This window comes from Mesoplodon mirus (assembly GCF_964341445.2).
Source record: "Mesoplodon mirus genome assembly, chromosome: 5".
NCBI classification, from domain to species: domain Eukaryota; kingdom Metazoa; phylum Chordata; class Mammalia; order Artiodactyla; family Ziphiidae; genus Mesoplodon; species Mesoplodon mirus.
Window position 1 is genome coordinate 38,223,485 of NC_138980.1, and position 19,984 is coordinate 38,243,468.

Sequence of the window (19,984 nt, forward strand, 5' to 3'; positions counted from 1 at the left end):
GGGCTCTAGGATGCTCAGGCTTCAGTAGTTGTGGCCCACAGGCTTTGTTGCTCTGCGGCATAAGGGAGCTTCCCTGACCAGGGCTCGAACCCATGTCCCCTGCATTGGTAAGCAGATTCTTAACCACTGCACCACCAGGGAAGCCTTCCAGCATATATTATTTGTAACTTTTAAAATTTATTTTTTTAATTATTTATTTATTTTATTTATTTTGGCTGCACCAGATCTTAGTTGCAGCATGTGGGATCTTCATTGCAACATGTATTGCAGAATCAGTTCCCTGACCATGGATTAAACCTGGCTCCCCTGAATTAGGAGCTAATAGTCTTACCCACTGGACCACTAAGGAGGACCCCTGTAAATTTTTAATGGTGGCTATTCTGACTGGTGTGAGATGGTACCTCATTGTAGTTTTGATTTTCCTTTCTCTAATAATTAGCGATGTTGAGCATATTTTCATGTGCCTATTGGCCATCTGTGCATCTTCTTTGGAGGAATGTCTATTTAGTTCTTCTGCCCATTTTTTTTATTCTCTTGTCCTTTTACTTAACCAGTTTTTTTAAAATAGATCTTTATTGGAGTATAATTGCTTCACAGTACTGTGTTAGTTTCTGTTGTACATCAAAATGAATCAACCATATGCATACATATGTCCCCATATTCCCTCCTTCTTGAGCCTCCCTCTCATCCTCCCTATCCCACCCCTCTCGGTCATCGCAAACCCATCTCCCTGTGCTATGCTGCTGCTTCCAAGTAGCTAAATTTTTTACATTCAGTAGTGTATATATGTCGATGCTACTCTCACTTTGCCCCAGCTTCCCCCTCCCACCCCGTGTCCTCAAGTCCATTCTCTATGTCTACATCTTTATTCCTGTCCTGCAACTAGTTTCATCAGTACCTTTTTTTTAAGATTCCATATATATGCGTTAGCATACAGCATTTGTTTTTCTCTTTCTGATTTACTTCACTCTGTATGACAGACTCTACATCCATCCACCTCACTACAGATAACTTAAAAATATAGAATGCTTCACGAATTTGCGTGTCGTCCTTGTACAGTGGCCATGCTAATCTTCTCTGTATCGTTCCAATTTTAGTACATGTGCTGCCAAAATGAGCACTTCTGCCCATTTTTTGATTGGGTTGTCTTGTTGTTGTTGTTGTTGTGGAGTTGTACGAGCTGTTTGTATATTTTGGAACTTAAGCCCTTGTCGGTCGTATCATTTATAAATATTTTCTCCCTAGATGTAGGTTGTATTTTTGTTTTGTTTATGGTTTCCTTAGCGGTGCAAAAGTTTATAAGTTTGATTAGGTCCCATGTGTTTATTTTTGCTTTTATTTCTTTTGCCTTGGTAGACGGACCTAAGAAAACATTGGTACAATTTATGTCAGAGAATGTTTTGCCTATGCTCTCTTCTAGGAGTTTTATGGTGTCATGTCTTATATTTACGTTTTTAAGCCATTTTGAGTTTATTTTTGTGTAGGGTGTGAGGGTGTGTTCTAACTTCATTGATTTACATGTGGCTGTCCAGCTTTCCCAACACCACTTGCTTAAGAGACTGTCTTTCCTTCATTGTATATTCTTGCCTCCTTTGTCGAACAGTAATTGACCGTAGGTGTGTAGATTTATTTCTGGGCTCTCTATTCGGTTCCATTGATACGTTTGTCTGTGTCTATGCCAATACCATGCTGTTTTGATTACTGTAGCTTTGTAGTATTGTCTGAAGTCTGGAATGGTTATGCCTCCAGCTTTGTTCTTTTTCCTCAAGATTGCTTTGGCAATTCTGTTTTTTTTAAGGTTTCATATAAAATTTAGGATTATTTGTACTAGTTCTGTGGAAAATGTCATGGGTAATATGAGAGGGATCACATTAAATCTGTAGGTTGCTTTGGGTAGTATGGCCATTTTAATCAATATTAATTCTTCCAATCCAAGAGCATGGGATATCTTTCTATCTCTGTGAATCATTTTCAATTTCCTTTTTCAATGTTTTCTAGTTCTCAGCTTATAAGTCTTTCACTTCCTTGGTCAGGTTAATTCCTAAGTACTTCATTTTATTTTGTTGTAGTTGTTGTTGCAGTTTAAAACGAGATTTTTTAAAACTTTTCCTTCTTGATATTTCATTGTTAGTGTAAAGAAATACAACAGATTTCTGTATGTTAATCTTGTATCCTGCTGTCTTGCTGAATATGTTTATCAGTTCTAGTAGTTTTTGTGTGTAGTCCTTAGGGTTTTCTACTAAATAGATATTTTCTAGTGTATCATTTAAAACCTCTTGTTTCTTTTACTATATATTTTTTACTTATTTTCTTAGTGGTTTCCATGGGGTTTACTATTAACATTGTTAATTTATAACAATCTAGCTCAGAGTAATATCAACTTAATTTTAATAATATACAAAACTTTGCTCCTATTTAGTTCAATTTCTGCCTCCTTTTGTGCAGCTATTATCACAAATTACATCTTTATACACATGTGCCCATCAACTTAGATTTCTAATGATTGCATTATACAGTTGTCTTAAATCATATGGAGGAAAAAAGGAGTTGCAAACCAAAAATACATGTATACTGTCTTTTATATTTACCTGTGTAGTTACCTTTGTTGGTGCTTTTTATTTCTTCATGTGGATTTGAGTTACTGTCTAGTGTTCTTTCATTTCATCCTGAAATACTCCTTTCATTTCTTTTATTGTGGGAAAATACATGTAACATAGATTTTACCATCCGAACCATACAGTTCAGTAGGATTTAGTACATTCATAATGTTGTGAATTTTGTGCAACCATCACCAATATCTAGTTCCAGAACATTTTCATCACCCCAAAAGGAAACCCCATACCCATTAAGCAGTCACTCCCCATTTCCACCTCCCCCCAGAGTCAGAAACCACTAATCTACTTTCTGTCTCTATGGATTTACCTATTCTGGATTTACCTATTTCATATATATGGAATCATTCAACACCCTTTTGTGTCTGGCTTCTTTTGCTTAGCATAATGTTTTCAAGGCTCATGCATGATGTGACATTTATCAGTACTGTATTCCTGTCTATGGTTGAATAAAGTAATTTTGCTGGATATAGAATCTTTGATTGACAGGTATTTTTCTTTCAGCATTTCAAATATGTCTTCCCACTGCCTTCTGTCCTCCACAGTTTCTGATGAGAAATACACTGTTAATCTAATTGAGGATCACTTGTACAAAGTGAGACATTTTTCTCTTGCTGCGTTCAAGATTCCCTTTGTCTTTGAACAGTTTGGTTATTATGCATCTAAGTGTGGATCTCTTTGAACTTATCCTCCTTGGAGTTCATTTAGCTTCTGGATATGTAGCCTAACATTTTCATCAGATGTTGGATGTTTTCAACTATTATTTCTTCAAATATTCTTTCTGTCCCTTTCTGTCCTTATTCTCCTTCTGACACTCCCATTATGCATATGTTGGTATGCTTGCTGGTATTCCACATGTCTCTGATGCTCTGTTAATTTTTTTTCTGTTCCTCAGACTGGATAATCTCAATGGATCCATTTTCATTTTTTGCTGATACTTCCTTCTACCTACTCAAATCAATAGCAATTTGCCCTCTAGTAAAATTTCCATTTCAGTTATTGTACTTTGATTGATTGATTGATTGATTGATTTTTGGCTGCATTGGGTCTTCATTGCTGTATGTGGGCTTTCTCTAGTTGCAGCGAGCAGGGGCTACCCTTCCTTGTGGTGCACGGGCTTCTCATTGAGGTGGCTGCTCTTGTTTCAGAGCTCAGGCTCTAGGCACACGGGCTTTGGTAGTTGTGGCATGCAGACTCAGTAGTTGTGGTCCACGGGCTTAGTTGCTCTGTGGTATATGGGATCTTCCCAGACCAGGGCTCAAACCTGTGTCCCCTGCACTGGCAGGCGGATTCTTTACCACTGTGCCATCAGGGAAGTTTCAAGGCTATTTCTTTTTTAAAAAATGTATTTTATTGAAGTATAGTTGATTTACAATGTTGTGTTAATTTCTACTGTACAGCAAAGTGATTCAATTATACATATATATATATTCTTTTTCATATTCTTTTCCATTACAGTTTATCACAGGATATTGAATATAGTTCCCTGTTCTATACAGTAGGACCTTGATGTTTATCCATTTTATATATAATAGTTTGCATCTGCTAACCCCAAACTCCCAATCCATTCCCCCCGACCCCTACCCCTTGGCAACCACAAGTCAGTTCTCTATGTCTGTGAGTCTGTAAGGCTATTTCTGAGTTGGAGAGTGGGGAATGGGACTAGGGTATGTTAAAATTCCACGAAGCTCATTGTTCTTTACTGAAATTCAGTCATTTTTCTTTTGTTATTAGTTTCTGCTTTATAACAAAGTGAATCAGTTATACATATACATCTGTTCCCATATCCCTTCCCTCTTGCATCTCCCTCCCTCCCACCCTCCCTATCCCACCCTTCCAGGCGGTCACAAAGCACCGAGCTGATCTCCCTGTGCTATGCGGCTGCTTCCCACTAGCTATCTACCTTGCGTTTGGTAGTGTATATATGTCCATGCCTCTCTCTCGCTTTGTCACAGCTTACCCTTCCCCCTCCCCATATCCTCAAGTCCATTCTCAAGTAGGTCTGTGTCTTTATTCCTGTTTTACCCCTAGGTTCTTCATGACATTTGTTTTTATCTTAAATTCCATATATATGTGTTAACATACGGTATTTGTCTTTCTCTTTCTGACTTACTTCAGTTCACTCTGTATGACAGACTCTAGGTCCATCCACCTCACTACAAATAACTCAATTTCGTTTCTTTTTATGACTGAGTAATATTCCATTGTATATATGTGCCACATCTTCTTTATCCATTCATTGGATGATGGACACTTAAGTTGTTTCCATCTCCTGGCTATTGTAAATAGAGCTTCAATGAATATTTTGGTACATGACTCTTTTTGAATTATGGTTTTCTCAGGGTATATGCCCAGTAGTGGGATTGCTGGGTAATATGGTAGTTCTATTTTTAGTTTTTTAAGGAACCTCCATACCGTTCTCCATAGTGGCTGTACCAATTCACATTCCCATCAGCAGTGCAAGAGTGTTCCCTTTTCTCCACACCCTCTCCAGCATTTATTGTTTCTAGATTTTTTGATGATGGCCATTCTGACTGGTGTGAGATGATACCTCATTGTAGTTTTGATTTGCATTTCTCTAATGATTAAAGATGTTGAGCATCCTTTCATGTGTTTGTTGGCAGTCTGTATATCTTCTGTGGAGAAATGTCTGTTTAGGTCTTCTGCCCATTTTTGGATTGGGTTGTTTGTTTTTTTGCTATTGAGCTGCATGAGCTGCTTTTAATTTTGGAGATTAATCCTTTGTCAGTTGCTTCATTTGCAAATATTTTCTCCCATTCTGAGGGTTGTCTTTTGGTCTTGTTTATGGTTTCCTTTGCTGTGCAAAAGCTTTGAAGTTTCATTAGGTCCCATGTGTTTATTTTTGTCTTTATTTCCATTTCTCTAGGAGGTGGGTCAAAAAGGATCTTGCTGTGATTTATGTCATAGAGTGTTCTGCCTATGTTTTCCTCTAAGAGTTTGATAGTGTCTGGCCTTACATTTAGGTCTTTAATCCATTTTGAGCTTATTTTTGTGTATGGTGTTAGGGAGTGATCTAATCTCATACTTTTACATGTCCCTGTCCAGTTTTCCCAGCACCACTTATTGAAGAGGCTGTCCTTTCTCCACTGTACATTCCTGCCTCCTTTATCAAAGATAAGGTGACCATATGTGCGTGGGTTTATCTCTGGGCTTTCTATCCTGTTCCATTGATCTATCTTTCTGTTTTTGTGCCAGTACCATACTGTCTTGATTACTGTAGCTTTGTAGTATAGTCTGAAGTCAGGGAGCCTGATTCCTCCAGCTCCATTTTTCGTTCTCAAGATTGCTTTGGCTATTTGGGGTCTTTTGTTTTTCCATGCAAATTGTGAAATTTTTTGTTCTAGTTCTGTGAAAAATGCCATTGGTAGTTTGATAGGGATTGCATTGAATCTGTAGATTGCTTTGGGTAGTAGAATCATTTTCACAATGTTGATTCTTCCAATCCAAGAACATGGTCTATCTCTCCATCTGTTTGTATCATCTTTAATTTCTTTCATCAGTGTCTTATAATTTTCTGCATACAGGTCTTTTGTCTCCTTAGGTAGGTTTATTCCTAGATATTTTATTCTTTTTGTTGCAATGGTAAATGGGAGTGTTTTCTTGATTTCACTTTCAGATTTCTCATCATTAGTGTACAGGAATGCCAGAGATTTCTGTGCATTAATTTTGTATCCTGCTACTTTACCAAATTCATTGATTAGCTCTAGTAGTTTTCTGGTAGCATCTTTAGGATTCTCTACGTATAGTATCATGTCATCTACAAACAGTGACAGCTTTATTCTTTTCTGATTTGGATTCCTTTTATTTCCTTTTCTTCTCTGATTGCTGTGGCTACAACTTCCAAAACTATGTTGAATAAGAGTGGTGAGAGTGGGCAGCCTTGCCTTGTTCCTGATCTTAGTGGAAATGGTTTCAGTTTTCACCATTGAGGATGATGTTGGCTGTGGGTTTGTCATATATGGCCTTTATTATGTTGAGGAAAGTTCCCTCTATGCCTACTTTCTGCAGGGTTTTTATCATAAATGGGTGTTGAATTTTGTCGAAAGCTTTCTCTGCATCTATTGAGATGATCATGTGGTTTTTCTCCTTCAATTTGTTAATATGGTGTACCACGTTGATTGATTTGCATATATTGAAGAATCCTTGCATTCCTGGAATAAACCCCACTCGATCATGGTGTATGATCCTTTTAATGTGCTGTTGGATTCTGTTTGCTAGTATTTTGTTGAGGATTTTTGCATCTATGTTCATCAGTGATATTGGCCTGTAGTTTTCTTTCTTTGTGACATCCTTGTCTGGTTTTGGTATCAAGGTGATGGTGGCCTTGTAGAATGAGTTTGGGAGTGTTCCTCCCTCTGCTATATTTTGGAAGAGTTTGAGAAGGATAGGTGTCAGCTCTTCTCTAAATGTTTGATAGAATTCGCCTGTGAAGCCATCTGGTCCTGGGCTTTTGTTTGTTGGAAGATTTTTAATCACAGTTTCAATTTCAGGCAGTCATTTTTCTTTACTCCCTGAATTACTGTAAGCTTTTGGTTGATTGCCAGAGTTCGAAAAGTGTTGATTCTGACAAATTCTGTGGTTTTTCCATTGTTTTTATGGAAAGGCAAATTTTACTCTGCCATTTTTGCTGACGTGCTTTTTTTTTCTTTCTGTTTTTTTTTTTTTCGGTACGCGGGTCTCTCACCACTGTGGCCTCTCCCATTGCAGAGCACAGGCTCCAGACGTGCAGGCTCAGCGGCCATGGCTCACGGGCCCAGCCGCTCCGCGGCATGTGGGATCTTCCCAGACCAGGGCACGAACCCGTGTCCCCTGCATCGGCAGGCAGACTCTCAACCACTGAGCCACCAGGGAAGGCCCTCTTTCTGTTTTTTGATGCTTAAATTTTCTTTGATTTGGCCAGTGGAAGTCTTTCATGCTGGCTTCTGTGTCCTTTTGACATGAATCTATCATTTTTTTTTTTTGCTGAGCAGACTTTCCTTGTCTGAACCCTGGAATCAACCATTTTTCCAAAGAACCCTGGTTGCTTTTAAGCAGAGAATGGCATTCAGAAACCAAGACCTGAGTATTAAGTATGCTCATTATTATTGGGGTGTCACTGATCCCAGGACTTCTGAGTAGGCAGATGAGAAAACACACACAGACACACACACACATTTATTTCTCTATATATTTTGAAAACCATGAGTTCACACCAACACCTCCAATTAAATACAATAAGGTTCATTCTAACTTTCCCTTCATTCACTTTTTTTTTTTTTTTTTTTTTTTTGGCTATACAGCTTGCGGCATCTCAGTTCCCCAAGCAGGGACTGAACCCTGGGCATGGCAGTGAAAGCCTGGAATCCTAACCACTAGACCACCAGGGAACTCCCACTCCACTCATCTTTGTAACACTCTTTTCTGATGGTGGGAAACCTGGTTCCCATTATCCTGCATGATTTATTTATTTCATCAATCCCTCTATATATAGCCAATCTCATTTTCTCATCACTATCCCCTATGCCTGCGGTCCCCAACCTTTTTGGCACCAGGGACCAGTTTTGTGGAAGATGATTTTTCCACAGACTGGGGTGGGGGTCGGGGGATGGTTCAGGCAGTAATGCAAGCAATGGGGAGCGGCAGAGGAAGATTCTCTCATTGGCCTGCCACCCACTTCCTGCTGTGCAGCCCAGTTCCTCACAGGCCATGAACCGGGTGTTGGGGACCCCTGCCCTATGCTATGTAGATGCCCTCTTCACGGCACTTGGACACTGACCCTCTCCCTCCAGGTAGACAGACCCCCATGCTGTTGTCCTGATTACCTCACTTGGGCTCTGACATCATCCCATACCAGCCATCCCTCCACGAGGATGCTCTCCTCACCAAGTTTGGACTCCAGCACTGGTGCCCAGCATTTGGAACGCTTACTCTTGTCATCTAAGAACTGGATGATTTACCCTGTCCCCTAAACACCTCTCCATCTATGCAAGCCCATCCATACCCAGAGCTGGTGTCTGCCTGCCCCCTGGTACGGAAGCTAAAACTGCTCTTGGCTCACCTATGAAGGGCTCTTTTTTTTTTTAATTTTTAAAAAATTTTTTGGCCACGCCACTTGGCATGTGGGACTTTGTTCCCCAACCAGGATCGAACCTGTGGCCCCTGCAGTGGAAGCTCAGAGTCTTAACCACTGGACCACCAGGGAAGTCCCTGAAGGGCTCATTTTTATGTCTGAAACCCAGCTCATCAAGGCTTCCTTGCATTCACTCTTGACTAGTCCTATTGAAAAGTATGGGTTTTTCTAGTTATCACCATGGAAGGGAGGGTCTTTGGGGGACTTCTACATTCTCAACAGAAATGGAAATCCTGCCAGCTCTCCTTCACCACTTACTTTGTGCTAAAGCCAGGAGGGTGTGGAGTGGGAATTGATAGTTTTGCCTCTCTTAATTAGGAAGTCCAACAGAGAGGGAGAGAGAGAGACGGCCAGATTCAGGTTCAAAATTTTATCTGTCTACTAGCTGTCTCACCCTGAATGTAACCTTCTAGACCAAGAATTGGCAAATGTTTTCTGAAAAGGGACAGATAGCAAGTATTTTTTGGCCCTGTGGGTCAATCAGTCTCTGACACAGCTCCTCCACTCTGCCCCTGTAACATGAAAGCACCCGGACAATATGTCAGTGAATGGGTGGGGCTGAGTTTCGCTAAACTATTTATAAAAACAGCTGGGAGCCAGCTGTTCACAGGGAGGAGACTGAGTCTATTTTCTTCACTGCTACATCCCCAAAGTCAAGAACACTGCCTGGCAGGTAGTGGGCACTCTAACAATGATAATAAACGAGTTATTATCACTTGTATACCCTTTTTTTTTCTCTTTTTTTTTAAGTTTTTTCGGCCATGCCAGGCAGCTTGTGGGATCTTAATTCCCCGACCAGGGATTGAACCCACATCCCCTACAGTGGAAGCATGGAGCCTTAACCCCTGGACCACCAGGGAAGTCCCTCCTTTGTATATTCTTTTTTTTTTTTTTTGCGGTACGCGGGCCTCTCACTGTCGTGGCCTCTCCCGTTGCCAGAGCACAGGCTCCGGACGCGCAGGCTCAGCGGCCATGGCTCACCAGCCCAGCTGCTCCGCGGCATGTGGGATCCTCCCGGACCGGGGCACGAACCCGTATCCCCTGCATCGGCAGGCGGACTCTCAACCACTGCGCCACCAGGGAAGCCCCCTTGTATATTCTTGATGGAAAAGTAATGACACAACCAGAGTGACCAGTGTTGGTGGATGGTTGAACAGAGCATGGGAGATCCAACTGTGCGGCATGTTCAAGGTCTTTCGGAAGGGTTTTTGTTCTTTAAAGAAAGGATGAAGGGGACTTCCCTGGAAGTCTAGTGGTTAAGACTCCGTGCTTCCACTGCAGGGGGCGAGGGTTCGATCCCTGGTCAGGGAAGTAGATCCCACATGCCGCCTGCCCAGCACGGCCAAAAAAATAAAAGAAGAAGAAGAAAAAAAAAAAAGAAAGGAGGAGGGAAAGAACTTTTACTGGGTATCTGTTTGGTGCCAAGAGACCTAACTTTTCTCATGACAGCCCTGTGAAGTGGGTTTGTATCATCGACTGGATATTTGTGTCCCACTCCGCCACATTCCTATATTGAAACCTAATCCCTAAGGGGATGATACTCTGAAGTGGGCATTTGGGAAGTGATTAGCTCGTGAATGGCATTGGTGCTCTTATAAAAGAGACCCCAGAGAGCTCTCTCACACCTTCTGCCATGTGAAGACACAGCCAGAAGATGGTCTTCTGTGAATCAGGAGGCGGGTCCTCACCAGACACCAAATCTCCCCACACATTGATCTTAGACTTCCAGCCTCCAGAACTGTGAGAAATAAATGTTGGTTGTTTAAGCCCCCCTGTCTATGGCATTGTGTTATCGCAGCCTGAAAGGACTAAGATGCTCTGTGTCCCCATTTCACATATGGGGAAAACTGAGGCTCAGGAGTTGAGGAGACACGCTCATGGCCTCACAGCTGGAGGCAGATCTGGGGAGGTGGTGGCTTTCCCATCTCCAGAGACACATCAAAAGAGCTGGAACACCAACCCCTCAGGAAGATGAAACAAAATACTCTCTCTTGGATGGGCTGTTCCTACTACTGTTCATTATAAACCCCTCCACCTGGTGTTCAATACTTCGTGATTGGATCCTGGACCAGCCATCCCGTTTTTCCTCCTGGGGCTCTAAAGTCCTACTGAAAAACTTTCAGTTCCTCTAGCAAGCCACATTCTCTTTCACTTCCTGACCTTTGCACGTGCGGATAGCTTGAACTGAAAACACCCTTTCTCCTACACCCTGTTCCATCTCCTCTCAAACAACTCATCCTTCAGCATGTAACCTTTCCCCTAGAACGTGACCGTCAGAAAGCTCTGGAGTATTTTCCAGCATCACCAAGCCACTCTCCCAGTCTCACCCGACTCCGACTGGATGTCCTACAGATTGAACGCAGTCCTGACACTATCCACCTGGAGACAGCATCAGATCTGTTAAAAAAAAAAAAAAAAAAAAAAGCAACTGTGTACATGTTAAAGATCTTATTGGCTTTATTCAGTGATTCATGAATTGGGCAGCATCCGGTCTAGCAGATAGAAAGGAGCCCTGAAGGGCTGTACAAGGCTAGAGGTTTCTTGGTTTGGGTTTTTTGTTGTTGTTGTTGTTTTTTATTTTCTATTTTTTGGCTGCACCGTGTGGCATGCAGGATCTTAGTTCCCCAACCAGGGATCGAACCCATGCCCCCTGCAATGGAAGTGCAGTCTCTTAACCACTGGACCACCAGGGAAGTCCCAAGCTAGAGGTTTTATAGGCAGAAGGGAGTAGGATCAAGGAAGTGGTACCGGCAAAAAAGTGGGTGGGTCATTGTAAGATTATTTTCCTGCAGGGGATGGCAGGGGTCTATCAGACGATTCCTTATTGGCTGGTTTAAGATTCCATTTCTGAGAGAGCTCTAACTGTCGTTGAGACTGAGTTTGGTGGGCTTCCCTGGTGGCTCAGTGGTTAAGAATCCGCCTGCCAATGCAAGGGACAAGGGTTTGAGCCCTGGTCCAGGAAGATCCCACATGCCACGGAGCAACTAAGCCCGTGCGCCACAGCTACTGAGCCTGCACTCTAGAGCCCACGAGCCACAACTACTGAGCCCACGCACCACAACTACTGAAGCCCGTGTGCCCAGAGCCCGTGCTCCACAACAAGAGAAGCCACCGCAATGAGAAGCCCATGCACCACAACTAAGAGTAGCCCCTGCTCGCTGCAACTGGAGAAAGCCCACGCTCAGCAATGAAGACCCAATGCAGCCAAAAATAAATTAAAAAAAAAAAGACTGAGTTTGGTGATGTGAGTTTCACTATAAGTGACTCCATTTTGGCTCTGTTGTCTTGTTTTTAACAGATCCCACAGGTTAAAGGGTCAGTCCCACAAAACTGTCCTCAACTTCAGACACCAAGTGTAGATCCAGGCCATGCATACTTCTGACCCACCCACTACAAATCAGGGTTTCCCATGACTCCGTCCTCAAGTCTGATAATTTGTTAGAACTCACAAATCTTAGGGAAACATTTACTTACCAAAACATTTACTGGTTTGTTATAAAGGATATTATAAAGGAGACAGATGAGCAACCAGATAAAGTACATAAGGCAAGGTCCAGAAGGATCCTGCATGGAGGAGCTTCTGTCCCCGTGGAACTGGTGTGCGCCACCCTTACCAACCACGAAGCTCATCAGATCTCAACAAATGCCTAGTAAACAGATGAGATGAGTGAGGAAGTACTGTCTCCCTCCATTGCCTAGTTCATCTTCTGTACCACACAGACATATGTAGCTGCCCAGTCCTACATTCCCGCCTGGATTCTCATCTCTCTCTTCCACCGACAAATCGCATCATCTTTTAATACCACCTCCCCCAGGAAGTCTTCCTTGCTTACCCACGTGGAGTCCCTTCCCAAACCAGTTGAGCTGCACAGACTCTGTCTACCTTATAAGCTTTGACCTGACAGCAGAAGGATTTCCCCAAAGATCTGCCCCAGGTTATACCCCACCTTCCTCCCTGATTCTCAGACTAGTGCCACCTGCTGCTTTAGAGGTTTCATTGAAATGGGACCCAGGCTGGGCTGGCCTCACAGAAACCTGCCAGCACCAGAATTCCAGAACCTCAGCTAACATACACAGACCAGGAGGAGACCACTGTGGGCTGTGGGCAGGAATCAGGGAATGGACAGCCTACTGTGTTTCTCGCCAGGCTGGACAGCACCACCCAGTGGTCAAGGAGGCTTCAACACAGGTTTACAGAACAGATACCTTCCTGCCTCCTTGTCTTTGCATTAGCGGGTCCCTCTGCCTGGCATGCTGCCCTTCCTCCTTCTCTCAATATTTTACCTATTCTTGAGAGTGACTTCACAGTCCTCCGGGTTTGCTCATTTCCTCTCCTTGAGCCTTAGCCCCTTCTGGGCACTGCTGCTCTCCAGAGCCCCAGGAAGGAAGGCGTGCCCCATCACACATTCTGCCCTGCAGTAAAGGGTCCTGGGTCAGCTGTTGCTCCAGCCTCGAAGACTCCATTCCTGGTGATGTGGATGAGTTGTGCCTCACGTCTTGGAACAGGAAGACTTCCAGGAACAGAGGCACGCTTCTTCCATCTTTGGGGAAAAACCTCTAGGTGTCACCACACTTCTTAGAAAAGGGCTGTTCTCACTCCTGCCTTCACCCCTCCCCAAACCACCAATGGCAGTATCTACTTTTCCTTTGAGAACATCAGCAGACCCATTATTGTCTTGGCCTCACCCTTGATAAAGGTGGCCACTCCCTCCTTCCTGCTTGAACCCCACTTTCCTGGGACTCCCCTGATGGCTTCACCTGCTGGGTCTCCTCCTTCCTCCCAGCTCGCTTGTGCTCCATCTCCTTCCTCTTCTTTTGCCTGACCTTGCAATTTGCCTGTCATTCATGAACCTTTGCAATCCAAATCCCCTTCTGCTGTTGGAAGGATGAGAAAGGAAGAGAACCAGGGATGGACTGATTGTCCAGTTTCTCCAGGATTGCAGCCAGCCTGAGGCTGCAGAGGGCAGCAAAGTCAGAGGGAGACACCGAGACCAGAACTGAGTGAGAAACCACCCAAGATCCAATAGGTCAAAAGTGAAAGCCCAGGGCTTCCCTGGTGGCGCAGTGTTTGAGAGTCCGCCTGACGATGCAGGGGACACATGTTCGTGCCCCGGTCCGGGAAGATCCCACATGCCACGGAGCAGCTGGGCCCGTGAGTCATGGCCGCTGAGCCTGCACGTCCGGAGCCTGTGCTCCGCAACGGGAGAGGCCACAACAGTGAGAGGCCCGTGTACCACAAAAAAATATAAAATAAAAATAAAAATAAAAAAGCTATTTAGTTCATAATTGTGTGGTTCAGAAATTTGGGTCTGGCTCTGTTGGAAAGTTCTGCTGAGCACAGGTGAGCTCATTCATGCATCTGTGGTCAGCTGGTGGGTCGATTAGTCTGGCTACTTAGCCAGTGCAGTTTTACAAGATAAGTGAAAATACTTTGACAATGCTCCCATCAAGAGAGGAGGTCTTGATCCCCCTGAATCTGGGTGGGCTTGGACTGCTTCAACGAATAGAGTATAGAAGAAGTAATATTATATGATCTCCAACACTAGATCATAAAAGACCATGCAAGCTGCTTCCTTGTTTGCTGGAAGACTCACTCCCAGAGACTTGAGACATCATGTAAGGAGTCCAACTACCCTGAAGCTGCCATGCTAGAGATGCCATGTGGAGAGACTACATGGAGACACTCTGAGACTACAGAAAAAAAGAGGGATTCCCCCCCAAGAGACCCCAATCATTTGAGTGATCCCAGCCCAGAAGCCAGACATGTGAATAGAAATGCCACCAGATAATTCCAGCTCCCAGCCACTCTAGGCACCCCCCAGCCCTTCAAGTCTTCCCAGCTTAAGTCCTAGATACCATGGAGCAGAAACAAGCCATCCCTGTTGTGCCCTGTCCAGGATCCTGACCCACGGAACCCATGAATATATTTTAAATGGTTGCTATTTTATGTTACTGAGTTCTACGGTGGTTTGTTGCACAGCAATAGAAAATGGGAACAGATGGACTTACTCATAGCTGGAGGTTGATTGGCTGGTGATTGAGGCCGCAGGGGTGACTGAGTCATGTGCCTCTCATCACCCAGGTTACTGGGCTAAATGGCAGGGTAGGCAGCTCTCTCATCAACCCCCAACAGAAACATCAAAAAACAAGCAGAGGGGGCTTCCCTGGTGGCGCAGTGGTTGAGAGTCCGCCTGCCGATGCAGGGGACACGGGTTCGTGTCCCAGTCCGGGAGGATCCCACATGCCGCCGAGCGGCTGGGCCCGTGAGCCATGGCCGCTGAGCCTGCACGTCCGGAGCCTGCGCTCCGCAACGGGAGAGGCCACAACAGTGAGAGGCCCGCGTACTGCAAAAAAAAAAAAAAAAAAAGTAGAAACTGTCATAACCAAATTTCTCAACCGTCAAAGGTTTATAGCAACCCTACCCAGTAAAGAGTTTAAGGTATTGATCACAATGATGCTCAAAGAACTAAGGAGGAAAATGGATGAACAGAGTAAGAAGTTAGGCTTTTTTTTTTTTAGCTGTGCCACACAGTTTACAGGATCTTAGTTCCCTGACCAGCGCTTGAACCTGAGCCTTCAGCAGTGAAAGCGCGGAGTCCTAACCACTGCACTGCCAGGGAATTCCCAGAAGTTAGGCATTTTTTTAAAAAGTTGGAAAATATAAAGAAAAAACAAAGAGAGCTGAAGAGTACAATAACTGAAATTAAAAATACACTTGAGGGACTTCCCTGGTGGTCCAGGGGTTAAGACTCCACACTCCTAATGCAGGGGGTCGGGGTTTGATCCCTGGTCATGGAACTAGATCCCATATGCCACAACCAAAAGATCCTGCATGCCGCAAATAAGACCCAGGGCAGCCAAATAAATAAATATTTTTTAAATACACTTGAAGGAATCAACAGTAGATTAGATGATACAGAAGAATGGATTGGTGAACTGGAAGAAAGAATAGTGGAAATCACTCAAGCTGAACAGAAAAAAAGAAAAAAGAATTTTTAAAAATGAGGACAGTTTAAGAGACCTCTGGAAAAACATCAAGCATACTGACATTCACATTATAGGGGTCCCAGAAGGAGAAGAGAGAGAGAGAAAGGGGCAGAGAACATATCTGAAGACATAATAGCTGAAAACTTCCCTGACTTGGGAAAGGAAACAAACATCCAGGTCCAGGAATCACAGAGAGTCCCAATCAGGATCAACCCAAAGAGGACCATAACAAGACATGTTGTAATTAAGATGGCAAAAATTAAAGACAAAGGGAGAATATTAAAAGCAGCAATAGAAAAGCAAGAAGTTATGTACAAGAGAACTCCCATAAGGCTATCAGCTGACTCTTCAGCAGAAACTCTGCAGGTCAGAAGGGAGTGGCATGATATATTTTAAGCGATGAAATGGAAAAACCTACAACCAAGAATACTCTACCCAGCAAGGTTCTCATTCAGATTTGAAGGAGAGATCAAAAGTTTTACAGAAAAGCAAAACTAAAAGACTTCAGCACCACCAAACCAGCTTTACAAGAAATGTTAAAGGGACTTCTCTAAGCAGAAAAGAAAAGACCATAACTAGAACTGTGAAATTATGAAAGGAAAAATCTCACTGTTAAAGGCAAATATACAGTAAAGGTAGTAGATCAACCATTTATAAAGCTAGTAGGGGGTTTCCCTGGTGGCGCAGTGGTTAAGAATCCACCTGCCAATGCAAGGGACACGGGTTCAAGCCCTGGCCCGGGAAGATCCCACATGCCGCGGAGCAACTAAGCCGGTGCGCCACTAGTGAGCCTGAGCTCTAGAGCCCACAAGCCACAACTACTGAGCCCATGTGCCACAACTGAAGCCTGTGCGCCTAGAGCCCATGCTCCGCAACAAGATAAGCCATGACAATGAGAAGTCCGCGCACCTCAACAAACAGTAGCCCCCGCTCACCGCAACTAGAGAAAGCCTGCGCACAGCAACGACGACCCAACAGAGCCATAAATAAATAAATAAATTTATTTTTAAAAAAAGCTAGTAGGAAGGTTAAAAGACAAAAGTAATAAAGTCATCTATATCCACAATAAGTAGTTGAGGGATACACGAAACAAAAATATGATGTCAAAAACAGTAAACATTGCTGGGGGGAGGAAAAATGCAGGGTTGTTAAAATATGATCAAACTGAAGAGATCAGCAAGTTAAAATTATCATGTACATATACAGATTTCTATATATAAACCTCATGGTAACCACAAACCAAAACTCTATAATAGATACATACACAAAAAAAAGAGAAATGAAGCCAAACATAACACTAAAGATACCCATCAAATCACAAACAAAGAGAGCAAAAGAAGAAAGGAAGAAAGAAGAACTACAAAACACCACCACGCAATTAACGAAATGGCAATAAGTACATCAATAACTACCTTAAATGTAAAGCTGACAGGACTCATACGTTCTGGTTTTAAACTTAATACAAAGCTACAGAAACAAAACAGTTCAAAACAGTGTGGTCTGGCACAAGGATAGATGTATTACCAATAGAATAGAATTGAAAATCCAGAAATAAACCCATACATCTATGGCCAGTTGATTTTTCACAACAGTGCCAAGTCCATTCAATGGGGAAAAACATAGTGTCTTCAACAAATGGTGCTGGGACAACTGGATTTCCACATGCAAAAGAATGAAATTGGACCTTTACTTCACATCATATATAAAACTTAACTAAAAATGGAAAAACAACCTTAATATAAGAGCTAAAACTATCAAATTCTTAGAAGAAAACATAGGAGTAAATCTGTATGACATTGAATTTGGCAATGGATTTTTAGATATGACATCCAAAGCACAGGCGACAAAAGAAAAAATAGATAAATTGGACTTCATCAAAATTTAAAACTTTTATGCATCAAAGGACGTCTTCAAGAAGGTGAAAAGACAACACAGAGAATGGGAGAAAATACTTGCAAATCATATATCTGATAAGAGCTTAATATCCAGAACGTATAAAGAAATCCTGCAACTCAATAACAACAACAAAAAACATACAACTCAGTTTAAAAATGGGCAAAAGACTTGAATAGACATTTCCCCAAAGATGATATACGAACGGCCGATAAGCACATAAAAAGATGCTCTATAATGTTAGTCACTAGGTAAATGCAAGTCAAAGCCACAATGAGATAACAGTTCACACCTACTAGGATAGCTATAGGTTTTTTTTTAAATAACAAATATTGGCAAGGATGTAGAGAAATTGGAAACCCCATGCATTTCTGGTGGGAATTTAAAATGGTGCAGCCACTGTAGAAAACACTTTTGCGGTTCCTCAAAAAGCTAAACATAGAAGTACCATAGAATCCAGCAGTACCACTCCTGGGTATATACCAAAATAATTGAAAGCAGGGTCTCAAACAGATACTTTTGCACCCGTGTTCATAGCAGCATTATTCACAGTAGCCAAAAGGTGGAAACAACCCAAGCGTCCATTGACAGATGAATGGATAAGCAAAATATAGTTCATACAAACATCAGAATATGATTTAGCTTTTAATAAAAAGGAATGAAGTTCTAATACAACATGGATGAACCTGAAGATATTTGCTAAGTGAAATAAACCAGACGAAAAGACAAATACTGTATGATTCCACTTAGGTGAACTACCTAGAATAGGTAAATTCATAGAGACAGAAAGTGGAATAGAGGTTACCAGGGGCTGGGGGTGGGGCAGGGGGGAATGAGGAGTTATTGTTTCATGGGGACAGAGTTTCTACTTGAGAATGATGAAAAAAATTTGGAAGTAGGTAGTGATGATTGCAGAGCATTGTGAATGTAGCTAATGCCACTGAATTGTACACTTAAAAATGGCAAATGTTAGGTTATATATATTTTACCACAATTAAAAATTCTCCAAAAAAAAAAAAAAAAAGAGCAGAAGCTGCTAAGCCTCTTAAGATCTGGGCTCAGAACTAGCTCAGCATCACTTCTGATGCATTCTGTTGGTCAGAACAAGTGATAAAGCCAGCTCAAATTCAAGTGATGGGGAAACAGACCCTACTACTTTATAGGAGGAGCTATATATATTGTCCCCTTTTTCGCTCTTTATAAGACAAAGTATCAAATCTGAGACCATATTAGTCAATATTCCCAACAAACAAATTTTGAGTCCAAAGCTTAGTCCAGAAAAATTTTTTTGATTGTGCTAAAACTTATCTGCTAAATACTGAGAAGAGTCTTTTAATAAATTTAAATATGCAAAATCTGACTCTGAAGAAATGACAACCACCACCCCCTAAAAAAAATCACAGAGGCAGAATTGAAAGCTGGTAAAAACTGGACAAAAAGAGTCCAATTAATGAATCAAATGTTTACTGCAAAAATCACATGGAAAAAAATGTTCCTGATAAAAATGATTTCAATCAAGTAAAAATGAACACTGAAAAAAAATTGGGAACGGTTTAAGTGCACTGAATAGCAAAGTGATCCAGCAATCTAATAGGCTAGATTCAGCTTAGGATTCAAAAGTCTTTTCCAACAGAAATGTATTGGATTTTTTTTCCCACTGTGCTTATAAAAATGGAATCAAAGTGTCCCCAGAATAAAACCATCCTTTGTGTGAATACGTTAGAGTAAGGATGAGAGGGTCAGATGCCCTGTGCATCTTCCTAGTGTTTAACTTTATTCCCCAGACACCAAATGCCACTTATCTCTTAGGCGAGGTCCCAGAAACGATCTGGTCATGACCTCTATCTGGGTGGCCTTGGACCCCACCCAGGTTTGTGCCTCTGCAGACCCCTCTGTCCCCCACCTCCTGTACCAGTCCAGGTTCTTCTGTTCCTTGGAAGTTGTGGGTCACACCGAACTGTTCTTTTCTGAAGGCAAACCCCAAGATTTGTCCTTTATGATGGCTCCTCACTCCTCCGCATGAGGTACCACGGGCAGCCAGCTCAGAGATTGTCCTTTGGTGACTACTCGACCCTCACCACAACCTGGTGTCACTCTTGCCCTCCTGACTTACCCTGCATCCTATCTCTAACATGCCCATAGGGGTCCTCCCCCCACCTCCCAAGTCCACCCAGGAATCAGAGGACAATGTCCATAAGATTCTCTTCAGCTTCATACTCTGCAAATCCAAGGTCACATTGGATTTGTCAAGGACTATGAAATGGCCAGCACATAAGCTTTAAAAGAGGGAAGGCAAATAGGGACTTCCCTGGCGGTCCAGTGGTTAAGACTCCACCCTTCCACTGCAAAGGGCATGGATTCG